The sequence below is a fragment of the Cupressus sempervirens genome, chromosome 2, assembly GCF_028749045.1.
Source record: "Cupressus sempervirens isolate cs-2001-9-10 chromosome 2, ASM2874904v1, whole genome shotgun sequence".
NCBI lineage: Eukaryota > Viridiplantae > Streptophyta > Pinopsida > Cupressales > Cupressaceae > Cupressus > Cupressus sempervirens.
The window spans coordinates 469,521,452-469,536,211 of record NC_143119.1 but is presented as its reverse complement, the minus strand read 5'-3'; the positions used below and the strand labels follow the sequence as shown (position 1 = coordinate 469,536,211).

General features: G+C 37.2%; 1 protein-coding gene across 2 annotated transcripts in view; it reads left to right on the top strand.

Annotated features, from left to right (window-relative positions):
• Window positions 1-14,760, top strand: part of AARE (acylaminoacyl-peptidase-like protein) — a 250,733-nt gene that overhangs the window by 110,131 nt on the left and 125,842 nt on the right. The window lies entirely within an intron of this gene.

The following is a 14,760-nucleotide window of genomic DNA, read 5'->3' as shown; positions in this document are numbered from 1 at the left end:
GTCGCACCGGATGTGGGCATGGTCCCCGCAGATGAGGAAGAGAATAGTGATGTTGAGTGGATGATGAAGGGTTTGGTAAAGGAGGATTATGGGTTGGATGAGGATAGGTGTAGGGACTACCTCAGGGCTATGAAGGTTGCGTTAAAGAAGGGACAGGATGTGGCATTGCAGGCTATGACTCGGCCGAGGGAGTGGCATTTGGTTCGAGTTTACATCAGGGGGATCTGTCTGCAGCGGTTCCGTTCATGTTTTGAGGAGAGAGGTTGGCCAACATTTGAGACATCGAAGATGTTGGTAGATTGGGCCACCGAGCCAGAGTTGGGGCCGCGCAACACTCCGTTGGAGAAGCTGGCACATGAGATTGTGGGACTGTATAAGGAGGTTTATTATGCTCGCAGGCGCGAAGAGGCGGATAGGGTAGTAGATAGAATTATAGCTGAGAGATCTCTAGTGGTTGAGAGAGAAGCTAGAGAGAAGTTAGCAGTGGATTTGGCAAGTTAGCAGGCAGCATGGGCAGTTGAGCGGGCAGCTTTGTTGAGGGATAAGGAAGCGGCTGTGCGGGATAAGGATGCAACGAAACAGGAGTTGCAGTTAACCAGGACACAGGCTATGGATGCGGCGCTTCTCCTGAAGGAGGCCGTCGAGGTTAATTCACGGATACAGAAGAATTTGAGCATCTGGATGGAGCAGGTCTATGAGTTGCATCAACAACAGCATTCTTCAGGGGCACCACCTTCTCTCTAGTATTTTTTGTTTTGTTCTATGTGGGTTGTCTCCTATTTTGTTAGTCGTCAGGAGACTACTTTTCTTTTTAGGGGGGATGATGTCGTCAACAGATTCTGTATTCTATAGCCGACTGGGTTATGCCATCAGAGATTTTGTTTGGTAGCCGACAGGTAGATTAGGATTGTTTTCTAGCCGACAGACCCCTTCGGGAAGGTTCGACGGAAAGTATTTATACCTTGTCTGGGATCATTGTAAATCATCTTATGCTCTGTATGTAATCTGTTGGCATATGCGAATAAAGGAGTACTGTTGTTGCTGTTCGTATTCATTATCTGTGCATTAATCATTTAATCTATGCGGTAAACATTATGGAGGGAAGTTTCATACTCCAATAGACTGCAAAACAGTTCTTTACTTAGTGTCTACGTAGATATATCTATTAGTTACAGGGAATACTATGATCCAAATCGATCAATGCTAGAGCTTGGATTTCAATTTGCAGAAGGGTGGGTTAATTGCTAAGATTCAATATTGAGAGATGGGAAGTTTCGAGCAGATTTATGGCAATCTGGTTATTATAAGCAACCAATCAATCATATAGATAGTAATCTCAATGGAGATCTCTGCAGACAAAGGATGTTGAATCTAATACATAGCAAATGATAACATAATACGGTATTATGCAATATGAAATACACAGAGATATAATCAAAGTTTCAGGATCGCTAGATTTCCTAGGTATGGTGTTGTTTCCAGGGCTATGAGAATGAATCGTATTCCTTTAGTATATGCAGCTAATCCAAGACAATGGCAAATGAAGACATTGAGGAGTCAGGCAATGATACAGGGAGGTAAACATAGAAAGATGAATAGAGATTCCTCATAAGATATCCAAAATGAATGAATGTCGAGTCTTTGTCAAACAAAATGAATGACCAACATGAAGCAGCGCTTCCTATATGGTGCCGTAAGAAATTTGAAGATCGAATAAGTCATAATTAGCAAAACTATACTATGCGTAACTGAGATCGAAACCTTAAAAAAATGGCGATTACTAATACTATTAATTTCTTTTTGATATATGAACCAACCAGTTATGTTGAGGACGAGAATTTGTTAAAGGAAAGGATAGCCATAACTTGGTGCGATTATGGTTAGAAAGGATGTAATTTACATCCGAAAAGACATAACCTTTTATTTGAAAAGGCATGCTCTCTTATGAGTAAGATATAAAAAGATATATGAATCATTTATAGAGAATAATAACAAGACACATATTCGAGAGAGAAGCTATAAGGAGATATGACTACTTGTAAGGAGGAATGTAAAATATTAAAGTATGACTTTAATATTAATTTATATATTATATTTTAAATTATAAATAAAAACCCTTTTTGTTTTTTGTTTATTTAAAAGGCAGAGAGGTTAAAATTATAATTTGGATTCATCCCTTATGATTGATAAGAAGATTATTAAATTATTTCTAGAAAAGCTCATGTATTAGATATGTTCTGCATTCTTTGTTCGACAATCAGAGATATTGCAAAGAAAATAGGTGTTTCCTTGTCTCTGTCTAATTGGATTTCCGCCGAAGAAGATAATACTCTTTTGGACTAACAAAATTTACATATAAAATGTCTTTTGTAGAGCACATGAGTAATTGATGATATTTGATAAATATTGTCTCATAAGGTTGTATGTAATAATTCTTTTTGTAGTTGACTCCATTGCCTGAATAAGCAAATGCAATGGTCTTTTGAATCATTGAAATATAACCATTGGATTTATAGGTGAAGTCAGTAATCTTTGTATTTCCTCCCTACAAGCATTAGGTCATTCATTGCATTCATATCAAAGCATTCATATAACTTTATTTTGAACATTTTAAAGATTCTGCCAATTTATAACTCACAAAGTTAAATTCACTATAGAGAAACCTTTGAATCTAGCGATTAGGATTTAAGGTGAAGGTATACCTGCCTAGGTGTAGCGAAGCCTAAAGTGGAAGGGAATCAAAGTCATTCCCATTCGTTAGCCAGAACTGATTGGGTAATCCTATCAGACAATTGACTAAACTCCTAGATTTCCAATTTGTGGTTTTGGTAACCAACACTTCCCTTGAAAAATTCTTCAGTTTCGCTCTTTCCATGTAATGTCCCCATTTGTTGCCAGCATTAGAATTTCAGGGATTAGCCTAATATTGGATCCTCGTAGGCTAATAAGGATGGTTAGAGGGTTTTTGTAGGATTGATTCGTCTCCAACATTCAGGGATTTATGGATTTGGCCTTCGTTCGATATCTTTTGGACTCCATTTGCCAAACTTACTATGTATAGTAAGTTAGGTGTAATAGAGATGGACCCTTTCTATTTTTAGAAAGTGTATTTGGTCACATGGGGAATTATGAGGAGAGTTTCCTATTTCAGATAGCATGACAATTAGACAAGTATTTCAAGAGATATTAAAGTTCAAGTGACTTAAGTGATTTATTTAAATATTTTGATGTTATTATAAAGTTATAAAATCACTTTATGACAAAATGACTTAAGTGACTAAAAGACGAAATAGTCTTTTATCCCACATTGCTAAGTTGTTCGTACCTCTCCTCTTTTCAAAGTTATAAAGGAAGGCATTTGCATTGGGATTGAAACAATGAATATATGTTTTTTTCTCAAATCCTAAGAGTTGCTTAAATGTGACTGGATATTTCCTAAGGACGAAACCCTTGAGGAAAAGAGTGAGACTAGATGCAATCCTAGTATCTCACATTGTGTTTTCAGAACTGAGATTCAGACTGATATTGAGCTACAGGAAGTTGGAGTTCCATAGCAGGAAGGAGAGCAGGAGATTGAAATCTACATAGAGTTCTTGCACGTATAGGACATTGTCCAGCAGTATTGAGCTTGTTTGGCAGGTGAGGTTGGCAGACATTCATAGTTGAGAGGTAAATACAGCAGTTAAATTCATTTACAGTGGCATTGATTCACATCACAGACTGGGAGCTGCTTGGCACGTATATGACATTGTCTGATCATTTGGAGTTTGGACGGCAAACTGAATAGACTGTCATACTAGCTGAGATAGTGTTGGTGGACTTTGTGTGAGCCAAGTTCCCTATTATCCAAGGTCTTCTCTGTCAACGTTCTCCTAGCAGTGAGACGACAGTAGTATTGCACATGACAGTGAGCAGCAGCAGACAGGCACTCCAAGCTTTACCATGGGTACACTTCAGATGGGTCACCTTCAGTGCAGTGATAGCAGATAGGAGTGGATGTTCAGAACAGCAGGCAGATTGATTACGGCAGCTACATTTTCAGTTGCAGAGAGATCACGGGTCAAAGACACCATGCTGTGACAGATTACCACCAGCTGGTGCACGTTGGAGTAACTGGGAGTTAGCAGTCCCGAACTGCGATCATTAAAGACATGCTGTAGACAGCAACACAGTTCCTCAGTTATCTGTGATTTATATCAGGTTCTCTTTATCATTTGTTTGTGTTGGTAACTTGTGTTAGTAATGTAAAGATAGATTAGTTTGTTGGGATACAGTCAATGATTACTCCTCCATGGTTTCGGATAGATTACATGTATAAGGTCTGCTGTAGTGGAGAATAATAAAAATTCAGAACTGTTATTTCTTGAGTTTTCATATTGTTTGCACATTCCTTTGGTCTCGTTACTATATTCCCGTGATTCGGATTTCTTACAGCAGTATCCAAGCTTGAGACCTGGGTTACATGCTAACTGTTTGACTAAATACTTCTAGCCCAAACTTGATCTCCTTGATCAGAGCAAGCAGGGATTATTACATTCCAAACTTCCCAAATTACAAGAGAGGGACAAACCTCCAAATTTTGAATAGAGCAGATTTCCTTTGTGCCCATGGCCAACTAACAAAGGCCTCCGTCAAACTATTCTCCAAAGGACCACATCAATTAAGTTTAGATAAAGCCATTGTACAACCCTCCATAGAAAAGGGACATTGTAGCAACAGATGGTCAACATCAATAGAAGCTGAATTGCACATAAAAAAATTAGTTGGTCCTATGAAACCAAATCTTGTCCTTATTAGTTATTTCCCCTGTAAGAATTTTTTCATGGATTTCCAACCATCCAAATGAGCCAACTTTAGGGAGACATTCTTTACTCTAACATAACTTGGTTGGCCAATCAGGCGAGACTTCAATATTTTGTAAAATCTGATAACCATGCTTGATAGAATATTTACCACTTTTAGCTGCATACCAAATGATTTTTTCTGCATTACATGTTCTGATAAAATCTCTGTCATGTTGGATAGATTTCATCAAGGCAAACTGTTGGTCTGTAAGATCTAAATGCTCAATACTCTGCCAGCCCCATTGGAGTCCACACTGAGTGTTCCTAACTCTAATAGTCTGAAACTTTGTCACCTCATCTCTTTGTGAAGAAGTTTATGAATGTTCATTCTGCATTATCCTTCAAAGCTGGGTGACCATTCTAGGAGTCCTTCCAAAATTAAGCCTATCTACCACTGCCCACTTGACAAGAGATATGATCCATAATCACTTTCCTACAATCAAGAATAAATGTCCATATTGCCGAACCTTTGGTAGGGTTTTGGTTGGAAAGTATTCTCTCATTGTTCTGAGAATATAAATACTTAGCTTTAAGGATTTTTACCTAGAGAAAATGTGGGTCGGCATATATATTCCACACCAATTTAACCATAAAGCAATATCCATTTTGTGTCAATTCCTCAAACCAGTTCGGCAACGTAACTTTGATATACATATCTTATCCCTTACCAACAATGGAAGTTTATCATAATTATTAGCTCCATTCCAAGAAAAACTTTCTCATTATTTGCTTAATAAATCTAATAATCTTCTTATGAATCTTTGGACAGCTCATAGAGTACATTTGTATAGCAGAAATCACAAATTGCAACATTAGAATTTTACCAGTAGAAGTCAACCATTTACTTTTCCATCCCCCCCTTTGTCTAACACAACTATCCATGAGTTCTTTCCAAAGGCTTGATGTCGTTGGTAGAAACTGTGTCCCCGACGGGTAGATTAGTATTGTTATGTAGCTGACGGACCCCTTCGGGAAGGCTCAGTGGGAAGTATTTATACCCCGTTTGGGATCATTGTAAATCATCTTATGCTCTGTATGTAATCTCTTGGCATATGTGAATAGTAAACGGAGTATTGCTGTTGCTGTTCTTGTTCATTATCTGTGTGCATTAATCAATTAATCTATGTGGTAAACATTTGGCGCCATTGCCGGGGATCAAACCTAGGTCACTCGCGTGAGAATAGTAGTAGGACAAAAGAAGATATTCCGGGGATTGGAGACTCACGGGGACACGGACAGCGGATGGGAGGACACTTCAGAGAGTAGTGGGGCTGAGTACGAGGAAGAGAGTACTTTTGCGGAAGTTGGCAGCAAACCAGTAGTTAGCGCGTCCACATTTTTCAGCTTGCTGCAGCTGCCAACTTCGGCGCACTTGTCCACCTCCACTTCACACATTCCTCCTTTTGGTCAGCGTCATGCACTGGTCGTGATGACCCCATTGGTAGTAGCAGATGTGGTCCCACGGACAGTAGTAGATGCCCCATTGGCAGTGGCAGACGGTGTCCCGCAGATGACAGATGTTGTTGCATTGGCACCCACTCCAGATGTTGCTTTCTTGATGGCCGTGGCGGATGTTGTGTCTCCTATAGCTATGACCGAGGGCTTGCCTTTTGAGAATTGTATGCCAAACCCTGTTGCACTAGCGGAGCTAGAGTTGATAGAGTTGTCAGCGCCAGAGCCTGAATCCCAGGTTCATTTGGATGTGGTTAGTTCAGATGCTGTGGTCACCATTTCATCTTCCTTGTTGACGGAAGCACAGTTAGAGCAGCTCGAGAGAATGGAGGTGATAGATAGAGCGAGCAAATTTTTGAGGCAGCAGTTCCGGCTCATTCCTGTAGAGGTCGGACTGTCCATTCAGTCCCTCGGCCATGGAGGAGTCCCTTCAGGACCAGCAGTCGTATCAGAGCCACGGGAGGTGGTAGTTCCACAGTTGGAGGGTGCGCCCAGGAAGGAGGTAGCACCAGATGTGGACATGGTGACAGCGGCGGTAGCAGAGACGAATAGTGATGGGGAGTGGACCATGGACGATGTGCCAAAGGAGGATTATGGGTTAGATGAGAATAGATGCAGAGATTACCTCAGGGCTATGCAAGTTGCGCTGCAAAAGGGACACAATGTGGCATTGCAAGCTATGACTCGGCGGAGAGAGTGGCATTTGGTTTGGGCTTATATTAGGGGGATTTGTCCACAGCGGTTTTGTTCATGTTTTGAGGACAGAGGATGGCCAACAGTTGAGACATCAGAGATGTTGGCGGATTGGGCCACCGAGCTGGAGTTGGGTCCGTGCAACACTTCCATGGAGAAGCTGGTGCACGAGATAGTAGGATTGTACAAAGAAGTCTACTATGCTCCTAGGCATACGGAGGCGGATAGGGCAGCAGACAGGGTCACAACGGAGAGGTCTCTGGCAGCAAAGAAGGAGGCTAGGGAAAAGGTAAATGCAGATCTGGCCTACTAGCAAGCAGTGTGGGCAGCTGAGCGTGTAGCACTGTTACGGGATAAGGAAGCGACTGAGCAAGAATCACAGTTAGCAAAGGCCTAGGCTATGGATGCAACGCTTATCCTGAAGGAAGCCATAGAGGTTAACACACGGATTCAGAAGGATTTGAGCATCTGGATGGAGCAGGTCTATGAACTGCGCCGACAGCAACATTCTTCAGGATCACAACCTTCTCTCTAGTGTATATTCTTTCTCTATTTTATTTTTCGGTCTCCTGTTTTTGTTTGTTTGGAAGTCGCTAGGAGACAACTTTTCTTTTGGGGGGGATGATGTTGTCGGTAGAAACTGTGTAGCCTATGGGTTCATGTTGTCGGTAAGGATTTTGTAGCTGATGGGTAGATTAGTATTGTTATGTAGCCGACGGACCCCTTCGGGAAGGTTCAGTGGGAAGTATTTATACCTCGTCTGGGATCATTGTAAATCATCTTATACTTTGTATGTAATCTCTTGACATATGTGAATAGTAAACGGAGTACTGTTGTTGCTGTTCTTGTTCATTATCTGTGTGCATTAATCAATTAATCTATGCACTAAACACTTGATTTACACATACCTTCAAACAAAGGAACACCAAGATATTTTCCTCTTTAACTTACCTAACTTCATTTGTAAAATTCCACAAATCTGTGTTTTCTTCTCCATCTTTGTATTAAAAAAATGTATTATAATGCAAAGTTCCTAGTCTCCGACCTGACCCTGACTCATCAAGGGTAACTTAACACGTGAACTAGCTCAAACTCGGCCATGACTTGGCAAAGCAACAAAACCCTTGAGATTTTCATGAAGATATACCCTTGCCTTCACCTTTTTGCTATCATAAATTGAAATCGGAAGGGCTGACTTGGCTCGCCATACTAGTTCTGGCAGGGCTGAGCCGACTTGCCGACTCGGGATATTCTCGCGACTCTTGGAGAGTCTTGGAACTATCTTATAATGTTTAACTATGTTATTATTTGGGTGACCCCAAATAGTGGGTTATTCTTTTCCAATAATGCTGATTTATGCTGAAATAACACATTTTTAAGAAAATATGATGATTTAAGCCTTGAGAGGTCTCATTTCAAGGAATTAGTTAAAAATGGTTAGATCAAAGCCTTTAGATTAAAAAAAATGATATAACCTCTCTACTCCTCAGTCATCCTTGCAATGAAGTCTCCTTCACACATGTTAAAATGCTGGAAAAAATTCACTTTGACTTTATCTTTTGGAGGATCAAATGAATTTATTTTACAAAAGTATCTATTTGGTATGGTTCTACTAAAAAAAAATACCAATGATTATAATTTTAATATAAATTAAGTTTATTATGACTTCAGACTTTTTAGTTTTAGTAAACATAGATATTTCACCATATATCAACTTCTATGTTTGACATTCATGGAAAAATAGTAAATGAGAGAGAAAAAAATTCAAAAAATATGTGCACTAGTTATTGAAGTTTTCTTTCTATAAAAAAAAAATTGAAATTAGACAAATACACAACAAGTTACAAGCTATGAAGTGAACGTTTTGGTTTCCAAAAGAACAGATTGGAATCCTATTAGTTTTTCCAACTCAATGTTGGGATTCCAACTGGCTAAGACCAACTTGACAGGACTGGCGATCCGATTGAAGTGCTCTGCAATGCCAAGTCGTGTGTGCCTGATCCTGAACCAAGCTCTTAAGTCCAAGGAGTTTTATAGCAGATGATCTGATCACAAGTGCAACAAAAGCCTTCCAAATGGCAAGAATTTAAGGTGGCTTTTAATATGAACCACTGAAATAAATGTACGAAAACACGCTCACTTCACAATTTACTGATAACTTTAAAATATAAATGCCTTTTGATAAAATGCTCTTCAATTTCAATGTTCTGAAATTCAAACGATTACGAATATAATTACTTGAAAGTAGAGATGCTCAAAATATTATGAAAATGATTGTATAACAAGGAGCCTAGCAATTAAAGACATATCCAAATCTCAAGAAACAACTCTCAGACCAGTCCCTTGTTTAGAAGTGGGCAGATAGAGTCAATATTTGATAAAAGTCTCAACTTACAATTCTGTGGGATAGTACATGACACTATTTACTATCTTTTATATTAAAAAGAACTTCACAGTACCAATCTAATTGAATTCTATTTCACAGAGAACCAATTAGACAGGAGTTACATACATAACACTTCACTTACAACAGCTGTTTTATTCAAATGATAGTAATTTACTTAGAAAAATCTTATGGGAATAGTTTTGTCAAAATAATGAACTTCCAATCTCAGATCTGACAAAGATAAGTCTTTATGTAAAAAGTAAAATCTGGTTTGACTGATTGTTACTCAAGTTGTATTATGTGATTAATAGCCCTTCAAGAGTATATATCTCCATTTGAGAGAACAAGTACTGTTTTGAATATGTGCTTATTTGCTGCGAATATAATATAATATCAGATCATTTGAAATTGCTGAGTATGAGTGCTCAAGGGAAATATAAAATTTGATCTGTTATAATAATAAGTAAAATCTTCCAGTAAGATGGAATGCAAGAATTTAAATAGCAATCTGGTGCCACAAATCAAATAAGTGCATCTAGAAAATTAAACGCTGAATGCCTTCCTCTCCCTAGGCAACATAATTTATTGCAGTGCAAGCTTTTAGGTATAACTTTATAGGACAAATATTTATATATATAAATTATCAATTGCTCTAATATCCAGTATGCAAATGTTCTAATGGATATGCCATTCTGAGTAAGTATGAATGAATTTTAACTTCTAGCAAGAGAAGATCAATCACACAGGGTTATGGAAACATACAAGTATCTCACACTAGCCCTGATATTCGAACTTAAAATGCTTGCAAAAGGTCTGCAATACCAGTGTTCTTTATGAACAATTTGCCAAACCTCGTGGCAACTATAAAGAATCACCTCGTGGCAACTATAAAGAATCAGCTCCGTCTGCAATCCTAATCCTCTGCTGCTGTTAAAGCAAAAGCAGAGACCACTGTATTAATCAAAAGGAACTTTTATGCTTCAATCGTAGACACCAGCAGGCTGGAATTAACTAGGATTTCTCAGATCTCATAGTCCTTATATGCAAATCATGTCTCATTCTCTATTTTGGCACCTCTTATTTACAAACAAATAGTGAAGCATCGTGCCCCTTCATATTATAACCATTCCTTATAGAATGACCTCTTATTATTTGCACCATTTCATACAAATCAACTAATCCTTTAATCCAAATATAATCTTCATTTCAATCCTCCAACTGGCTCTTAACCATTAATTTGTTTCCAAATGGTAATATAATGTGATCAACAGTATTGCTTATATTTTAAAATCTGAATAAAACAAATGATCGGGAAGATCGAGATTGACCATGTGCTCAGGAATCCACCGTAACTGCATATCATGATTGGGATGTTTCAAATATGTGATGACTTATTCCTTAACTGGTGATCATTCATTTCACCTCTACATTGCCACTTTCAGAATTTAATGCCTGTGGATATAGAGCGATGAAACAGTGATGTGGCAAAATGATTTCTTGATAGTTTTCGATCCTGAATTAATTTCAAAACACATGGTATATCTACACGAAGCCAGGACATAAATCGTCCTGTGTCATGATTAAAAAACCGATCTATGAATTTATGGTATTGCATGACTTGCCTTCAGGCTTCTGATTTTTCATATGCCTTTTAAACACCATAATCACTCCATGATATCAGCACACGAGGAAAGGTTTATCAGAGTCGTGTCTCACAACACCACCTCCAGGCCGTCATCCTTAATGATTATCATGAATGCATTGGATTTTGCTAACCATAGATGTGTTCATTTGTAAACCACCAGTTTAGATGTTGCTTATATTCAAGGCAATTATCACTTGATAACCATACGAATCATCTTCTTCCTTCTGTCAATCTAATTCGAGAAAATTTTCCCTCTCCATATTGGTCTCTCCATCCGACGGTACCAATTGTGCTCCTGTGATGATATTTCACATGTGACCCTTTCTCTGCTTCATTTTTCTTTTCTTATCAAGCGTATTGCCCAGATAAGGACATTGCTCTGCCGCGAGAATAAAAAACTGCGCTGCTTCTTTTTAAGCTTTCCACCATGCCTTTCCCGTGACATTCTCAGAAACTCCTCCTATTATTTACTCTTTTCTATGTCAAGTGTTATTGATACTTGATGATCTATTAACAATATCTCCATCTGCAGATAATCTCACCAATCTCGACTTCCTTTGCCCTTTGAATGAATTCTTCTGATTGATAATTTCATCCCCTACCGACTAACAAGTTATAAAGACAGTGATTTGCAACATTCTACATTTTTGCTTTGTTTATGCTCGGTTACTCATTCCTAAACCGTGATACTGCTAACTACTTCAAGGGGTTCCTATTTGATCAACTTCTCTATATACGTTTCCAGAGATTACACCACGTGCTGAAAATCCAGAAGTCCTTTTAAGCAGCACCAACTCTTGTCGTTTGGAATGAAGCTGTAGACAACGTGGTACAGTTAGGTGTTACTGGAACAAATTTCTGGATAAGTCCTTCTGGGCTTAATCCAAACCCTTTTGATACAGTTCCTGGTATTAGCGTCACAGTTTTCAAGGCATTGCTCACACTTCCGTCCAATGTAGATGATGGGTACTTAAATCAATTCAAATCTTCATTTGGTAATTCCCTTCTTCAATGCTTCATCATTGCACATTGAACAAATGTTGTTGCAAAATAGTAGTGTCTGATAATTGAGTGCCTTGTGTCAACTTCTTCACCGTATTTAGCTACTTCTGAACCATGTATAATTAAATTACCACTTGAATATACTCTGCTTCCTCTAGTCGGTATAATGTCGGCTCAATTTTGAGTAAAATACTATCTTTGATGTCCACTCATAGTGTCTTCTCTTAATATTAGGTGCTAATAATTGGAGAAGATGTAATAGTGGATCTATTCTCTGTGAAGAACTGGGCTTATGGAATAGGATGAGTCAGCAAGAGTCTGGTTACAACAACAAATATAATTGCCAGGCTATGACTCTCTAGTGCTCTCATCTGCAAAATGGAGACAAAAAACAAATTAGATAAATGTTTTCAAATGGTTTAAGTGCTGGAAAAGTTATGATGATAGGTTTGAAATTAGCCAAGTGTCTTGTGAAAATTTAAGCTTTTTTTAATATGGAAATCCAGTTCTAAGGCAAATATAATAAAAGGTGAAAAAATGGCATTCAAATAGAGGCCCTAAATTTTTAGAAATTAGGGCTCCATCAGAACCTATATTGAAATTATGGTTAATTCAACTTCAAACATTAATAACATATGAAATACAAATGATAGAGTCATGAAACCAACTACAGTCACTAGATATTGATGTTAGAAAACTAAATTAAAAAGAATCAATTTGATATCTTTTTTAGGAAAAATGTATGAAGTGAGTTTCATTCTTTAAAAATGTTGTTTTCAGAAACATATCAGTTTTTGTGGGAGAACAAAAAATTGATTCATATCAATTCCAAAAAAATAAAAAAATATATTTAGAATCTAGACAAAGGATCTTAAAAGACTCGAATTTACTTCATCTTCCATTTTGTAAGGGTTTAGTAAAAATAAGCATTGTAAAGTGAATTTTTTTTCAGAATGTACATTTCAGTGTCTGTTTAAGTAGAAAAGTGTAACTCACTATTGTGGGTTCGCCCATCTATATATATATATATATATATATATATATATATATATAAATGAATATAGTTATATTTTATATAATATAATCTATTATTAAATATACTAAAATAATATAGTATAATTATAATATAAATAAAATTATAATTAAATTAGACAAATATTGAACAATCAAATTATAAATAATAATAATATAATTAATATAAATCATCCAGCCATAACCACGATCAAAATGTTAAATAAGACCATATATAATCTACAATCTACAATGAAAGCATTTGTTAATATTAAAGAACATGTTAACGTGAGACGTGTGAAGTGTTTTGGTGTGTTCCTTATTCACCACCCAACACACACACACACACACACACACACACATATATATATATATATATATATATATATGAGATGAAGAGGTGTGTCTTCCAAAAGACATGACACTTCAAATGGGGCCAATTAAGCTTTCCCACTTAATTGAAGTATCATATAATAAAATAATATATTTCATATTATTATTATTATATTACCATTAAATATGTAGCCACTCTTGGCTTACATTTGCATATTTGCATATTTATTGTTGATCTTTGCCGTAAAGGCCACAAACATTAACACTCCCTCTTGGACTTGAGAAGAAGATCAACCAATAAATCTCAAGTCTATAAAAGACCTCAACTTCTTTATCTTCATAATTGGTAGAGGTACCAAAAACATAACTTCAATAGATCTCAAATCTATTATATATTCCATACATCATCTCATGATGTAAAAACTCATACAGATCTCAAAATATCTCAAAGTCATCATCATATGCTCTTAAGTATTGGTCTCTTGAGTCTAATTGACTCAACCGATATCAAATCCATGATATCAAAAGCATTGGCCGAATATCAAGTCCATGATATTCACTAAATGCTCCAAGTAATGGCTTCTCGACATCAAACCCATGATGCCACCATGTACTCAACAAGTGGATCTTGGAGTCACAAGGACTCAATTGACATCAAATCCATGATGTCACCCGTATTGGTATCCGGACATTAAGTCCACCAAGTACTAAATATGACATCAAATCCATGATGTCACCCGTATTGCTATCCGGACATTAAGTCCACCAAGTACTAAATATGACATCAAATCCATGATGTCACCTGCACTAGTATCTGAATATCAGATACATGATATTCACCAAGTCTTCAAGTACTAGTATCCGAACATTAAGTCCACCAAGTGCTCAATCCTTGAGTCGAGAAGACTCAACCCGTGGATTGCTACTATCCACAATTAAAAAAAAAAAAATAATCACATAGAGGAATTTAGCCACATATGCATACAAACAATATTGTGTATGCTATATTCACATATCAAAGAAATGATCATGCAAAATATCCAAATATCTCAATTATAGACTCAACTACATAAAAGAGGTTAGTCTTAGCTATAACATAGTCAATGATCATAACAAATGCAACCAATAATGTAGCCTAGGCTAAATATAGTCTTGGCTAAATACGTAGCCGATAAAAATATATATAAAAGAAATGTTTATACATATGAATCCCAAAGGAGGAGTTTATAATGCGAAACTAGGTGAAAGTAGGCCCATATATAAACTTTCTCCTAAGTTCAAGCATCTCTAAGGTGGATTCAATCCACGTATGCAAGTTCTCAATTTAGCCATGACTGTTTTAATTCAAGCCAAATTGAAGTAACTGGGGTCCATGACACTTAATGTGATCTACC